Below are 14,198 nucleotides of genomic sequence, written 5' to 3' on the forward strand. Positions count from 1 at the left end.
CCACATATCTTGGCAGCCTTCACTCAAGGGTTCTTTCCAGGGATAATTTCATGCCCTCATCCCAGAGACACCTGTCATAGTTTGAACTTTTATAGAACCTCAGTATCTGAGAGTTGGGAAGAAACTTAGAAGTTATTCTGAATGACTAGCCCCAAATCCTCAACACCACCGTCTCCTTCATCCTTTCCTTCCCTAGCTAGTTCCTCACCAAGTCCTGGCAGGTTGTTCTCCAGAATGTCTCTGATCTCTCTCTTCTCTCAGTGCTTGCTATCATCTCTCACCCAGACTGCCACAAAATAGCCTCTGGATGCTGGACTCCTTGAAACTCTGACTTGTTCTTGTTCTGCTTCCTGGAACAGCACAGCGCCTCTTTTCTCTCCTTTCCCTCTGACAAGCAATCAAATACATGAAAACACTGTCGTCTCTTTCTGCTTTCACTGTTTGCTTCTGTGGTTTAAGGAACTCTTCAGGCTCTCCTTTTTTTTTTTTTTTTTTTTTTTGCGGTACGCGGGCCTCTCACTGCTGTGGCCTCTTGCGTGGCGGAGCACAGGCTCCGGACGCGCAAGGCTCAGCGGCTGTGGCTCAGGGGCTGAGCCGCTCCGCGGCATGTGGGATCTTCCCGGACCGGGGCGCGAATCCGTGTCCCCCGCATCGGCAGGCGGACTCTCAACCACTGCGCCAGCAGGGAAGCCCCAGGCTCTCCTTTTAAATACGACTTCGAGTTCTTCCCTATCCTGGGCATCTGCTGTAATTTCAAGTTCTCACTGTGTGGTGTCCCAGGCTGGACACAGTCATCCAGCTAGTCTAGGGGTTTCTGCAGGAGGATCCATGATTTCCTGTGATTAGGTCACTCAGCCAAACAAGCTCATTTCTTCCTCCTTCACCCTCCCTCCCTGCCAAATAAAAGCTAGAAGTTGGGTTTGAGAGTCTCATTTTAGAAAGGTAGCCTACCAGTGCCCTGGGGATCTTTAGCCTGTATTCAGTGGAACAGTTCCAGAGAGCGGAGCTTTTCTGTGGGGTCTGGGAGCAGAGTGGGAAAACTAAGGTAAAGATATAGAGATAGAGGTCACTAGGGATCCAGGAGGGGGAAGAGGAGTCCCAAGTTATTTAAATGCCTGCCAAGCTGGTACTTCACAAGATCAGAAGAGAAAGTTGGAAGCTCTGTAAATGTGGAGATCTTTATGCAGCTGACCAGCGTGGTAGATTGATCCCCAGCCTTAGAATCTGTGCAAGTTTTATAACGTGTTCCCCAAATTCTTTGCCACTCTTAATATATTGAGAGTTTGGGTCTAAGTCCTTTCCCCTTGAATATGGGCTCTGTAAGTGCTAGATTAACAGAATATGGTGGAGTGATGCTGGGCCAGTTTCCAAGCCCAGACCTTGAAGAAACTGGCAGCTTCCACGTCCTGTTTCTTAAGACGTTTACTCTTGGCACCCAAGAACCATGCTGTGAGAAAGCCCAAGCAGCCACATGGAAAGGCAACATGTAGGTGTCCCTCCAGCAGACCTAGCTGAGCTCCCAGCCTATGTTGAGCATCAGCCACAAGACGTGGTTCAGATGTGAATCAGATGATTCCAACCCCCAGCTTTTGAGTCTTCCAGCTGAGGTCCCAGGCATCAGAGAGCAGAGACAAGCCATCTTTCTTGTACCTTTTCCAGATTCCTGACCCATAGAATCCATGAGCATGATAAAACAATGGTGTTTACACCACTAGTTTTGTGTGGTTTGTTATGTAGCACTAGTAACTGAAACAGAACCTTAGAGTCATAAGGTGCCAGAATTTTGGACATATTTATCAGTTTAAAAATTATTTATATATTAAATAAAAATTTACCACTTATTATACACATTAAGATGTAATGGATGAATTTATGGTGAAATAAATGTTTTTAAATACTTTATTGGTTAACAGTACAAAAAGCACTTTTTTGCTCTAAAAGAAACGTACTGAGCAAAGTGAGAAATATTTTTATCGTGATTGCACCCTTCCTACCATCTTGTTGTGGCTTCTTCTTTGTCTTTGGATGTAGGATATCTTTTTTGGTAGGTTCCAGCATTTTTTTTTGTCAGTGGTTGTTTAGCAGTTAGTTGTGATTTTGGTGTTTTCGTAAGAAGAGGTGAGCTCACGACTTTCTACTCCGCCTATTTTGAGAAACAATTTTAAAATCATGGCTTAACATTTTCTGAAGTTCTAGTTGAAAGTTCATTAAAAACTCTCAAAATAAACTGACCTTCATAACTGAAAAGAGTATGTCTCAAACATATGTAAATCCAAGTGGAATAGGTGCTTCTTTGGCTGCATTTATTACTTTTTAAATAAATGAGTCAAAACCCACTGAGATTCTTCATTTGGAAGACTTGTCAACAGGTCAGAAAATGATTTCCAAGTTCAAATAACAGCATTCTTAAAGGGGGTACATACTGTTTGGGACCACAAAACCACTACATCCTGTAGCACATAAGTTGCAGTTGGTCATAATCTTGAATTTGCCTCTATGACCTTAGGATACTGATCTTGTTAGAGGTGAACCATGGCATGAGGATCCCAGCGAGGGTACCAGTGTCACTTAAAAATACAATGAAGTTAACTTTTTATTACTGTTATCTTTAAAAATTAGAAATATTAATTTTTCCTGCATGATGCCAGTGGATATTTTGTACCACATGTGGTGCAAATGCCCCACCTTGACAACTATAGCTCTGAAGCGTTTTGTGCTAGTAAGCCCTGTGCTGGCAGAGGCAGGGCTGTGGGCTTCATGAGCAGCAACTCCAACTGGTCAGGCCCAGGCCAGGATGGAACAATAGCTGAGGCCAGTTCCGGCAGGAGAGGTGGAGGCCTCTGCACAGGCTGAACCTTCCCCATGTTGATAAGTGACAGCAAGGAATGCTTTTCAGGGAACTGGCATTGCTGTGCATGGCCTGTTAATCTTACTGTTGAATCATTGCTTTTAAATCATTTAAAATATTTTTCAGTAAGACTTTTTCTTCCCTTGTGACCATGAGCTCTGCCAAAAGGTGAGTTGTTGTTCTCTCCTAAATTATAAAGTGAACAGGGTTTTTCCAGATTGCTGAGAAAAGTCTTCAGCTAAGTGACACTTAAAGTCTTCACTTTGTCCTTTGAACTCCAGTCAACACTGACCCTGGGGGTTACAGGATGAAAGAAGAATTTGTGCTTGGATGACATGAGAGGTTGCGGGGGTGAGGTATTTTCACATGAAAACATTTTGAAGTCTTACTTGAGCTCTATAGTTCCTTCCCAGGCGATAGGGTGGAACATTGCGATCCTGGAAAGGGTCCACAGAACAAGTCACTCTTTAGCACAGATTCACTGAAAACCCTGTGTGTTTAGTTGGGATGGCTGAGAAATAGGCACTGAAGAGTGTGGTCAGGAAGAAGCAGAGAAATAGAAAACCAGCAAACTCACCAAAGATGAACCTATGAACCTCAGGAAACTAGAGAACAGGAGCCCAGAATCCTGGGGAAACCTGAAGGAAAATATATTTAATTCAGCAGATTAGACCCAGTGATGGGGCTGAGTGTGCAGTAGAAGCTGAAAAGTAAAGCATCTTGTGTTGGTGCTGTAGCCGCTCACATCAGGAGGGGGAGGCATCCCGAGCTGGGGACTCGGCACAGGTTCTCTGCTGATGTGGCAGGGGCTGCTGCTTTTGTGACAAAAACCTTGTAATTCAATTTAAATTTTCCACTGGGAGAAGCAGCTCAGCATGGTTGTTAATAGTGTGGGTTCTGGAGCTACAATTTTTGTTCACTATGTACTACTAGCCTTGTGATGCTGGACAAAGTGTTTCCTCTTAAGGTGATTGTTGTGAGTGATTCACATATATTAGCTTCATAGTTACAAATTTAGCATGTAGTGTATACTCAGATATTATCTTTTATTTATATTGTTTTGATGCAGGAACTTAAGTGGCTTATTACACACATTTAAAATAGATGTAAAAATAAATGAGTCTCATGCTACAAACTCAAATGAGGAATGTCTCATATAAAAGAATGGACACCAGGATTCACTGAGAGAGGGCTTGAGCCAGTCATGAGCAGAGCGCTGCACCTATGCTAAAATCCTCTCAGTTACACTCAAGCAGAGTGTGGTCCCCTGTTGGGCTATTCCTGCTTTACCTAATCTTGAAGAGCTGTGAAATTCTGGCACCAGTTCAAAGCCTCAAGGGCCTAATTCTAGAGACTGACCACAAGGCCCGTTTTCTCTGCAGCAGGACTTGGGCTGTGGCTGCAGGGATTTCACCAAGAAATGTTAGAGCAGGAAGTGGCCATTAACTAGAGCTGTGTTGTCTAACCGTACCTCCAGGCAAAAGAGGAAAGAGGCCAACAACGATGAATACAGGGCTCGTGTAGTTAGATTTAATGACCTTTTGTGTCTCTAGAGCTCAAAATTCTGGATACTGTTCAGGAATAGCCAAGAAAATTCTGAGAAAGGATGAGTACCTTCAATATCAAAATGTAAAAGCATTCTACTTAGGACCATTTGATAGTGACACAGGAATAATCAAATAAATCAATGGATAGATTAGGAAGGAGAATCCAGAAGTAGACCCATTTGTGAGAATTTATGATTAGGACACCAAGAGACTGAGGGAATTTGACCAAGATGGAGTAGGAAGACGCTGAATTCACCTCCTCTCATGGGCACACCAAAATTACAACTATTTACAGAACAATTGTTGGTGAAAAAGACTGGAATCTAGCAGAAAAGATCTTCTACAACTAAAGATATTTAAAAGGAACCACAAGATGGGTAAGGGGGCAGAGTTGAGGTATAGTCAAGACTTATACGCCAGAGCAGGCAACCCTCAAACACGAAAGTAATTACAGTTGCAGAGGTTGTCCCCAAGGAGCAAGGGCTCGGAGGCCCACATCAGGCTCCCCAGCCATTGGGAAAATGAGCCCCCCAGAATGGCTTGGAAGGCTGGCAGGGCTTACTTTGGGAAGAGCCAGAGAGCTGTGGGAAAGAGAGACTCCACTCTTAGGGGGTACACCCAAAATCCACACGCTCAGGGACTCAGGGCAGAAGCAGTAATTTAAAAGGAGCCCAAGTCAGAGCCACCTGCGATCTTGGAGAGTCTCCCGGAGAGGCAGGAAGCAACGCAACTGGAGCTCACCCTGGGGACATAGACGCTGGCAGCAGCCATTCTGGGGAGCTTGTTCTGCCACAAGGACCCTGGTGCTGGTAAGTACCATTTTGGAATCCTCCCTCCAGTTCGTTAGCCTTGGGACCTAGCCCCACCACTGCTCCTCACACCCAAGAGCCTGTAGGCACCAGTTCGGGGGTGTCTCAGGCCAAGCAACTAGCCAGGGCTCAGGGGGTCCTGGGGCTGGTACCCATCTGCTGCTGGTATGTTGGCTGGGTCCTGACGTAGCAAACTGCAGGGCTGTGGTGGTCCTGGGGTTGGTGTCTGTCCACTGGTGGGCCGGATTGGGGTCCAGGGCAGCCCCACCCACCAGCAGGCAGGCTGCCTTAAGACCCTCTGAGCTCACAGCCAGTGTCCACTGGAGGGCACAGGACCTGACTTCACCTCACACACTATACTCAGGACCTAGCTCCACCCACCAGTTGGCAAGCACCAGTCCCAAGACACCCTAGGCCCTGAGTCCACGTACTAGTGAGCTGGCACTAGGCTGAGGACCAACCTCACACCAGTGAGCATTCACTAGCCCCACCCACCAGCAGGTAGATATTAGCCGCAGACCACAGCATGCCATGGCAGGACCTAGGCCACCCATCAGCAGGCAGGTAGGCACCAGCCCTAGCATCCCCCAGGCCTTGGCCCTGCCGACAAGCAGGTCAACTTCAGCTCTGGGACACCTTGGGCCTCTTAGCCAGAGAACCCAGGATCTAGCACCACCCAGCTAGCCGGCTGACACCAACATCAGGATTCCTGGGGCCCCCTGGGGTTCTGCAACCAGCTGCCTTGTGACCCAGCCCCAACTAGTTGATGGTGGGCTCTGTGCAAGGCAGGGTCTAGAAGCCAACTGGACTGGGGGCCGGCTCTGCCTACCAGACTGCCCATGGTAATTAGCTAGCCACAACAGCCCACATAGGGGGCACCCCTAGAGCATGTAGCCCTGGTGACCAGAGGGGAGTGCACTGCTGGGATGTATAGGACGTCTCCTACAAAACGCCACTTTTCCAAGGTCAGGAAATGTAACCAGTCTAGCAGTTACATAGAAATAAAAACAGCAAATCAGGCAGAATGAGGTGACAGAGGAACATGTTTTAAATGAAGGAAAAAGATAAAGCCCCAGAAGAAGAACTAAGTGAAGTGGAGGTGATAGGCAATTTATTCAATAAAAAGTTGAAGGTAACAATTGTAAAGATGATCAAAGAAATTCAGAGAAGAATGGATGAACACAGTGAGGAGTTAGAAGTTTTTAAGAAAGAATATACAAAGAGGAATGAAATAGAGATGAAGAATTTAATAACTGAAATGAAAGATACACCAGAAAGAACAGTAGATTAAAGTGATACAGAGGAACAGTAGATTAAAGTGATACAGAGGAATGAATCAGTGAGCTGGAAGACAGTAGTGGCAATTGCTGCAGAAGAATAAAAAGAGGTGAGGACAGTACATCTGGAGCACACTAACACTGTATAGAGGTCCCAGAACAGAAGGAGAAGAGAGAAAGGGGCAGGAAACATTTGAAGAGATAATGGTGGAAAACTTGCATAATCTGGGAAAGAAAACAGACATTCGGGTCCAGGAAGCACAGAGTCCCAAACAGGATGAACACAAAGAGGATTACACCAAGACACATTGTAATTAAAATGGCAAAAATTAGAGAATGTTAAAAGCAGTGAGGGAAAAGGAACAAGGTACATACAAGGGAACTCCCATAAGGCTATCAGCTGACTTTTCAGCAGAAACTGCAGGCCAGAAGGGAGTGGCATGATATGGTGATGAAAGGGAAAAACCTACAACTAAGAATACTCTACTCAGCAAGGTTTTCATTCAGATTTGATGGAGAGATCAAAAGTTTTATAGACAAGCAAAAGCTGAAAGAGTTCAGCACCACCAAACCAGCATTACAAGAAATGTTAAAGGGACTTGCCTAAGCAAAAAAAAAAAGAAAAAAAAACCACTACTAGAGACATGAAAATTACAAAAAGAAAAAGCTCGTTGGTAAAGGCAAATACACAGGAAAGGTAGTAAGTTAACCACATACAAGCTATTAGGAAGGTTAAAAGGCAAAAGTAGTACAATCATGTATGCTCACGATAAGTAGTTAAAGGGAACACAACAAAAAGATATTAAAATGCATTTGAAATCAAGAGATCAGCAACTTAATCACATATATAGATTGCTATATGTAAACCTCATGGTAATAACAAACCAAAAATCTGTAATAGATACACAAAAAATAGAAAGGAATTCAAACGTAACACTAAAGATAGTCATCAATTCACAAAGGAATAGGACAAAAGAAGAAGAAAGGAACAAAAGAACTACAAAAACAACCAGAAGACGATTAAGAAAGTGGCAATAAGTGCATACCTATCAGTAATTACTTTAAATGTAAATGGACTAAATGCTCTAATCAAATGACATACAGTGGCTGAATGGATACAAAAATAATACCCGTATATATGCTGCCTATAGGAGACTCACTTCAGATCTAAATACACACAAAGTGAGGGAATGGAAAAAAAGTATTGCATGTAAATGAAAATCAGAAGAAAGCTGGGGTAGCAATACTTGTATCAGACAAAACAGGCTTTACAACAAAGGCTGAACAAGAGACAAGAACATTACATAATGATCAAGGGATCAATACAATAACAATGAATAAAAATATATATGCACACAACATAGAACACCTAAATACATAAAGCAAATATTAACAGACATAAAGGGGAAAATTGACAGTAACAGTAATAGTATGGGACTTTAACACTCCCCTTATATCAATGGACAGATCATCTAGAGAGAAAATCAAGGAATCACTGGACCAAATGGACTTTATATATATATATTACATTCCATCCAAAAGCAGGAGAATACACATTCTTTTCAAGTGCACATGGAACATTCACCTGTTTAGATCACATGGTAGGCCACAAGACAAGTCTACGCAAATTTTTGAAAATTGAAGTCATATCAAGTATTTTTTCCAACCACAATGCTATGAGACTAGAAATCAACTACAGCAAAAAAAAAAAAAAAAAAAACCCTGCAAAAAGCACAAACACATGGAGGCTAAACAAATGCTACTAAATAACCAATAGGTCAATGAAAAAAAATCAAAGAGAAAAAAAGTACCTGGAGACAAATGGAAATGAAAACACAACAATCCAAAATCTATGGGACATGGCAAAAGCAGTTCTTAGCAGGAAGTTTATAGTGATGTAAGCCTACCTCAGGAAACAAATATCAAACAACCTGACCTAACACCTAAAACTACAAAAAGAAGAATAAAACCCAAAGTTGGTATAAGGAAAGAAATCAGAAAGAGCAGAAATAAATGAAATAGAGATTTAAAAAGCAATAGAAAAGATCAGTGAAGTTAAAACCTGGTTCTCTGAAAAGACAAAATTGATAAACCTTTAGCCTGACTCATCAAGGAAAAAAGAGGGCTCAAATCAATAAAATCAGAAACAAAAATGGAAAAGTTACAACCAACACCACAGAAGTATAAAGGATTATAAAAAGTTACTAGACAGCTATATGCCAATAAAATGGACAACCTAAAAGAAATGGACAAGTTCCTAGAAATGTACAATCTCTCAAGACTGAACCAGGAAGAAATAAAAAATATGAACAGACCAATAATCACTAATGAAATTGAATCAGTAATTTAAAAAACTACCAACAAACAAAAGACCAGGACCAGGTGACTTCACAGGTGACTTCTACCAAACATATAGAGAAGAGTTAACACCTATCCTTCTCAAACTATTCCAAAAAAATTGCAGAGAAAGCAATGCTTCTGAACTCATTCTATCAAGCCAGCATCACCCTGATACCAAAAGCAAAGATATCACAAAAAAAGAAAGAGAATTATAGGCCAATATCACTGATGAACATAGATGCAAAGATCCTCAACAAAATGCTAGCAAATCAAATCCAACAATACATTAAAAGGAGTATACACCATGATCAAATGGGGTTTATCCCAGGGATGCAAGGATGGGTCAGTATCTACAAACCAATGTGTTATACCACATTAACAAATTAAAGCATAAACATCATATAATCATCTTAATAGATGCAGAAAAATCTTTTGACAAAATTCAACGTCTATTTATGATAAAAACTCTCCACAATGGGTATAAGAATATACTTTGATATAATACTATATATGATAAGCCCACAAATAACATCATAGTCAACAGTGAAAAGCTGAAAGCACTTCCTCTAAGATCAGAAACAAGACAAGGATGCCCACTGTCACCACTTTTATTCAACAATAGTATCGGAAGTCCTTGCCACAATAATCAGAAAAGAAAAATAAATAAAAACACCAAAATTGGAAAAGAAGAAGTAAAATTGTCACCGTTTGCAGATGGCATGATCACTGATTTTCTATATGTAGAAAATCCTACAGATGCCACCAAAAAACTACTAGAACTCATAAAATTCAGTAAAATTGCAGGATACAAAATTAAAATACAGAAATCTGCTGCATTTCTCTACACTAACAGCAAACTATCAGAAAGAGAAATTAAGGAAATAATCCCATTTGTAGTCTTATCAAAAGAATAAAATTCCTAGGAATAAATCTACCTAAGGAGATAAAAAACCTGTACTTGGAAAGCTAAGACACTGCTGAAAGAAATTCATTGAAGACGACACAAACAGATGGAAAGATATACCGTGTTCATGGGTTGGAAGAATACTATTAAAATGATCGTACTACCCAAGGCAATCTATAAGGTCAGTGCAATCCCAATCAAAATACTAATGGCATTTTTTTCACAGAACTAGAACAAATAATTCTAAAATCTGTGTGGAAACACAAAGACCCCAAACAGCAAAAACAATCTTGAGAAAGAAGAACAAAGCTGGACGTATCACGCTCTGTGACTTCAGACTATACTGCAAAGCTACAGTAATCAAAATGGTATGGTACTGGCACAAAAACATTCACATTGATCAATAGAAAAGAAGAGAGAGCTCAGAAATAGACCCATACATTTACAGTCAATTAATCTATGACAAAGGAGGGAAGAATATACAGTGGGGAAAAAACAGTCTCTTCAATAAGTGGTTCTGGGAAAACTGGACAGCTATATGTAAAAGAATGAAATTAGACCACTTTCTCACACCATAGAAAAATAAAATGGATTAAAGATCTAAATGTAAGATCGGAAGCCATAAAGCTCCTAGAAGGAAACATAGAACACTCTTTGATATAAATCATAGCAATGTAATTTTTAAATCTTTTGCCAAGGGCCAAGGAAATAAAAGTAAAAACAAACAAGTGGGAATTATTTAAATTTAAAAGCTTTTGCACAGCAAAAAATACCATTGACAAAACAGAAAAACAACTTACTGAATGGGAGAAAATATTTGCACATGATATGATTGATAAGGGGTTAATATCCAAAATTTATAAACAGCTTGTATAACTCAATACTGTTTTTAAAATATTTATTTATTTATTTGGCTGTGCCAGGTCTCAGTTGCAGCACGTGGGATCTTCATTGCCACGTGCAAGATCTTTGTTGTGGCATGCGGGATCTTTCAGTTGCGGCATCCGGGATCTAGTTCCCTAACCAGGGAACGAACCCAGGCCCCCTGCGTTGGGAGCACAGAGTCTTAACCACTGGACCACTAGGGAAGTCCCATTACTCAATATTTTTAAAAAAACAATTAAAAAATTAGCAGAAGACCTGAATAGACATTTTTCCAAAGAAGACAGATATTGGCTAACAGGCACATGAAGAGATGCTAATCATCAGAGAAATTCAAATAAAAACCACGATGAGTTATCACCTCACACTTTTCAGAATGGCTAGCATCAACAAGACCACAAATAACAAATGTTGGTGAGGAGGTGGAGAAAAGGGAACCATTGTACGCTGTTGTTGGGAAAGTAAATTAGTGCAGCCAACTGGTGGAAACAGTGTGGAGGTTCCTCAAAAAACTGAAAATAAAACCACCATATGATCCACCGTTTCCACTCCTGGGCATATATCCAAAGAAAACGAAACACTAATTTGAAAAGATGCAAGCGCCCCAATGTTCATAGCAGCATTATTTACAATAGCCAAGATATGGAAGCAACCTAAGTGTCCATCAACAGATGAATGGATAAAGAAGTGTGGTGTACATGTATACAATGGAAAACTACTCAGCCATAAAAAAGAATGAAATTTTGCCATTTGCAACAGCGTGGATGAACCTGGAGGGTACTATGTTTAGTGAAATAAGTCAGACGGACGTCCCTGCTGGCACAGTGGTTAAGAATCCGCCTCCCAGTACATGGGTTTGAGCCCTGGTCCGGGAAGATCCCAGATGCTGTGGAGCAACTAAGCCCATGCGCCACAACTACTGAGCCTGCACTTTGGACCCCGCAAACCACAACTACTGAGCCCACACGCCACAACTACTGAAGCCCATGCACCTAGAGCCCATGCTCCCAACAAGAGGAGCCACTGCAATGAGAAACCCGCAAACCCCAACAAAGAGTAGCCCCCGCTCACTGCAACTAGAGAAAGCCCGTGTGCAACAACGAAGACGCAACACAGCCAAAAATAAACAAAGAGAAAGACAAATACTCTATGTTATTACTTATATGTGGAGTCTAAAAAATACAACTAGTGAATATAATAGAAAAGAAGCACTCACAGATATAGAGAACAAGCTAGTGGTTCCAAATGGGAGAGGGAAGTGTGGAGGGGCAAGATAGGGGTGGGGGATTAAGAGGTACAAACTACCATGTATAAAATAAATAAGCTACAACAATCTAGTGTGTAATACAGGGAATATAGCCAATATTTTATAATAATTATAAATGGAATATAACCTGTAAAATTGTGAATCACTGTGTTGTACATCTGAAACTTGTATAATTTTGTACCTTAATTATACCTCAGTTTAAAAAAAGAAGAATAAGCCTACAAGGATTGTACAGCACAGGGAATATAGCCAATATTTTATAATTTTAAGTGGAGTATAATCTACTTAAAAATTTGAATCACTGTGTTGTACACCTGAAACTAGTAACTCAACTATACATCAATAATAATAATAAATTAAACAGATGGCAAGTGACTATTCAAAAAGTGGTTTGAAGGCATCTGGCTGTCCACCTAAATTGTAAAATAACACCACCTCCAAATTAAAATTATTCATGGGCTAAAAATAAACCCTCATAAGAGTTAAGCATAAAAAGAAAACTATAAAATTATTTTTATAATTTGTCCCTCCTAAGCAATATACAAAATCCAGAAACAAAAAAAGATTGATAATTTTAGCCTTATTGAAAATTAAAATGAGGAGGGAAAAGGGAATGGGCAGGCTGGTGAAGAACAGTAATGTTTTCTACTCTGTTTTTTGAATCTTATACAATGAGAACTTACTGGGGACAACGTGGCTTACAAAACTAAAAAAAATGGAAATTTTTGTGAGCAGTTAACTTCGTGCCATGGTTTTTCATTGATCCATTGATCACCCAGTATCGAGCTCCTCTATGTGTACTTGGATTGTGTGGAGGTTAATAAAAGAGCCACCACCTAGGGCCCACTATCTGTGTAATGGTTGTCCAAGAAGGAAAAGCTCACTCAGTTCAGCTTCCTGGAGTGGGTGGGACTTGATCTGGCCCTTGCAAAATGGGGAGAAGATAAGGGTCTTCCAGGCTAGGGAGACTGAGGTCAGCAGCCCCACGTGCCCAGCTGCTCGGCACCCACGCTGGGCTGGGCCTCCTTGAAGTGGGTGAGTTTTGCACAGGCCTCTCCTGTGTCAGGAACAGTAGTGGAGGAAGTGGTGAGAGTGGGTCAGAGTCAGGTTTGGAGGTTGGCACACCGAGCCTGAGAGAAGTTCAAAGGGTTGAGAGAATGAGTGCTACCTGGGCTGGGAGCAGTGAAGTGACTGGCCTGGAGGCCCTGCTTATCCAGCCTCTCAGGTGTGGATGGGGTGGTAGAGTTTACTTAAGAGGCCGACTGGCTAACACCACAGGATTAGAAGAGATGCTGAGTCAGGGGCATGTGTGCAGGGCAGGCCTCAGGGGACCACAGCCCTGAGGTGGGGCCACCTCTCAGTTCTCACCACACCCTGGACAGGAGTCCTCAACACAGACCCGTGGCTCTAAGCTTGAGCTCAACCAAGCTACTCTCACTCCAGATGCAAGCTCAGCACAGGATAAGACAGGACACAAAGGCTTCTGATCACTTGTCACTGCTTACAGCAGCATGCTTGTCAATTTTCATTCTGTAAACGAACATACACAGGAAAGCAATTTACAGCAACACTTTGTGGGGAAAGACTCTTGTGTCCGAGAGGTGGGAGTGGTAAGAAGAGGTCAGGTGGTCAGGATGGGAAGCCTTCAGAATTTCCTGATGGGCTGGAGATGCGTGAAGAGTCACAGGTGACTATGCGCCTTTGGCCTTCGCAGCTGGAAACCAGTTGCCTTCAGCTGTGGGGAGGAAGGCTGCAGATGGGGCAGAGTTCCGTAGGCAAGCCACCGGTCAGGCTGTGCCTGCCTCTTAGGTAGCTCCCCTGCTGGTTCTCCTGCTTACAGGTCTTCCTCTTCCCAAGTTCCACCACCTCCCTACCCCTTAGCTGGGGGTGAGGGGGGCTGTCAGAGCCTTCTTCCTAAGGAGAAACCAGGGGGGGCCCCTCCCTCCCACGGGAAGGACATCTCAGGTCCCCCTGTGGCATCTCTTCCCTTACCCCTCCCGCCCTTCCCCAGAGCCTGCCCAGGGTTGGTACCCACAGGCAGGGCTGGGAAGGGAACCTGAGCCACCGTCCTGCTCACACTAAAGCACAGCCTGGGGACAGGGAAAACCTTGTCACTGTCACTTTAAGTCTCTTGAGGGAGGGGGTCCTCGACCCTGGATTCACCACCCTGAGGAAGACAGAGAAGGAAGTGGGGCAGGTTTGCGGAGAGCACCAAGCAGCGCTCCTAGGGCCTGCTCACACGTAAAAACTTCCTGCGATGAGACCGGAAACACAGGTGCTGTCCCCACCACGGCAGCCCCCAGAGCCTGGGCCAGAGGGGAGCC

Source organism: Mesoplodon densirostris, chromosome 16, assembly GCF_025265405.1.
Source record: "Mesoplodon densirostris isolate mMesDen1 chromosome 16, mMesDen1 primary haplotype, whole genome shotgun sequence".
NCBI classification, from domain to species: Eukaryota; Metazoa; Chordata; class Mammalia; order Artiodactyla; family Ziphiidae; genus Mesoplodon; species Mesoplodon densirostris.